This window comes from Carcharodon carcharias, chromosome 15 (genome assembly GCF_017639515.1).
Source record: "Carcharodon carcharias isolate sCarCar2 chromosome 15, sCarCar2.pri, whole genome shotgun sequence".
Classification (NCBI taxonomy): Eukaryota; Metazoa; Chordata; class Chondrichthyes; order Lamniformes; family Lamnidae; genus Carcharodon; species Carcharodon carcharias.
The window spans coordinates 39067972-39070719 of NC_054481.1; positions in this window are offsets into that span (position 1 = coordinate 39067972).

Here is a 2748-nt window from a genome sequence, read left to right on the forward strand (position 1 = left end):
CATTTCTGATTTAAAATTTCTGTAAAGTTTGTTTACACGGATTTTCCTTAATTTAATTTGAAAATAATCATTTGAGAGTATTCAGATTCAAGCAGCACTTCTTACTTTTGAAATAGCCCTTCAAACTTATCAGAGAATAATAGATAATAGTCAGCTTTTTTGCCATGCCTAATTTATAGGTTTCATAAGCCATTCTGCCTCCTCGAAATGTGTCACACTCTGTCAGTTGTCAGTTACCAAGACAAGATCCTGTTGACACATGGGACATTAAAAGAACACTTTAAATACTGTTGGTGAGTTTTTAAAAATTGTCAAACTAAGCATGCCAGTGTTTATGCTGACGTTGACAGACTTGGTAAGTATTAGGTACAAATGTGCGGAGAAGGGATTATAACTTCATTTTTTGTCAACATAAGCAGGGTGTCGACATAAATGAGTTTGATGTAAGTGGCGAGCTCTGTATTCACAGTGCTAAACACAGTATTAAAGAATTAAAGGCAGTTTTTTAGAAAGTTTGTTGAACTTGTGTCATTGTGTTGGCTCATTGTTAGGAAATCTTTTAAACACAGTTAAATAATTCCTCATGATTCAGGCTCGAGTGTGTTGCCCAAATGCAAGTTTATTACTCAGGCACCAATAATATAATAACTATTAGCGTTATACAATAGATTCGTACAACCTAGTTTTTTGCAGGGCCAAGGTGATTAAAATCTGTAGATGTTGTCCTTTCGGCGATCCTGTGAGTTCTGACTTTAGAGGGTCTGTTCCCTGATATAATATGTACCCTTTCTTTGTGAGTTATATCACATGATACCCAGAATGTATATGGAAGTAAGTTCCTTCACACCAAACCTCCAGACTTGACATAATGGCTGTCTTGATGGTTTAACTATTAAACAGTTAATATACAAACACTGTAACTCCTACCATCGACCAGAAAGGCTGCACATGTCCATTCAGCCCACACTGCAGCCGCTGGCACATGCAGAACTGATTCTGACCTTTTTCCGGCTGGCAACAGTGTTGCAGCAAATCGCAATTCCTGTACAGCTTGACCAGCTCATTCGATTTTTAATAGGGCTCTTAATCCCAGAAGCATTGACTCAAACCCCACACTGGACGATGAGTGTTTTATTTATTATTTCTCATTTATTATTTATTTATTTATACTTATTGTTCAAAACACTGAACGATTGTGAACAAAAGCCTTTGTTACAGGTACAAGAATTATAAAGAGTAAACAGGGGCTTCCTGGGAGAGCTCAGCTACTAAAGAACACATTCATTTGCAGAAAATAGTAAACGTTTATAAATAATGGAAGGTGGAGTAAGCCCGTACATTCTGATGCTTCTCAAAGTCTGACATCGCCTGTGTGCATGTGCTCCCTCTAGTGTTGTGGCACAATAAAGGCAACCTATTACTAAAGGGTATAATAAAAACAAAAATAAAAATACCTGGAAAAACTCAGCAGGTCTGACAGCATCTGCGGAGAGGAATACAGTTAATGTTTCGAGTCCGTATGACTTAAAGGGTGACCTTGATAATCTCAAATAGTTCAGTGGTACAGCTTGGGTATTCCCATGGTTCTGGCCAATACCCAATACTCACACCTGACGTGCGATGTAGCCAACATGTCTGCCATAGTTTTTACTCCCATTGTACTGGCCAATAACTGATGTTAACACAAATTCAAATTCTGATGATCACACCGAGATGTGGCTAACTATAGGACTCAGGTAAATACTAACACTTATCTTTGGAACAATGGTTTTTATTTTCATTGATAACTCTGTATGCCACTAATACGAAGCAATATAGAGTTTGAATGCTGTCTTCAGGCCCTTCCTTCGTAGCCTACCATGAGATATACGCCATGGAAGTAGAAGAAATTTTGAAAGTAATATTTCTGTTACCAAATATGATAGAGAATTTTTGACCAAGAATATATATATGAACTCCAATATATGGTGGTGGGTTTCTTATTGAATTTTGTTATTCTGGGAGTTTACCAGACTGAAATTATTTTAAAAATGATACCTGTGTAATATGGAATATCTGTGAAAGTCCTTTATATTAGAAAACAATCATTAGCTGTTTTCTACATTAAAAATAGCACAGTTCTTCATCTTCTGTCCAAGTAGCTATTTAACTGACTTAAAGAAAACACATTCAACCCTAAAGCAGATTTTTTTTAAATGTGGATAGAATGAAATACACTAAAAGTTTTCTATGATTCTGTCTCCTAAAAATACTTTGAGACTGGACTAATTGAAAATTTAAAAGCTGAGATTGACTACTTTTTGTCCTGCAACGTTATTAAGGAACCAAGGCCGGTAAATGGAGCTAAATTACAGATGTCAGGATCTAATTGAATGGCAGAGCAGGCTCGAGGAGCTGAATGGTCTCCTGTCCTATGTTACAACTAAGATAAGGACTAATTTTAAATAAGTTGCGTTTTTTTTTAAAGTGCCTTTCACTGCACTATGTTTCCAGTGCAATCCAGCACATTACTGAGCATTCACTGCAGGCCTATTCAGCTCAGCTTTTTGGAATCCAATTCCATTCACTCATTATAATTTCAGTGTACCCCATGGCCTTCTATATTGTGTTTACTTTTTATAGAGTACAAAACACATCCTCCAGGCCAGCACTACAACGAACTATGGTCAACTGTCCGGAGGGAGAGCTTTGCTGGGTGGGATTCTGTCAGGACCACGCCTTGCAGTAAATCAACCAGACAGCCGGAGA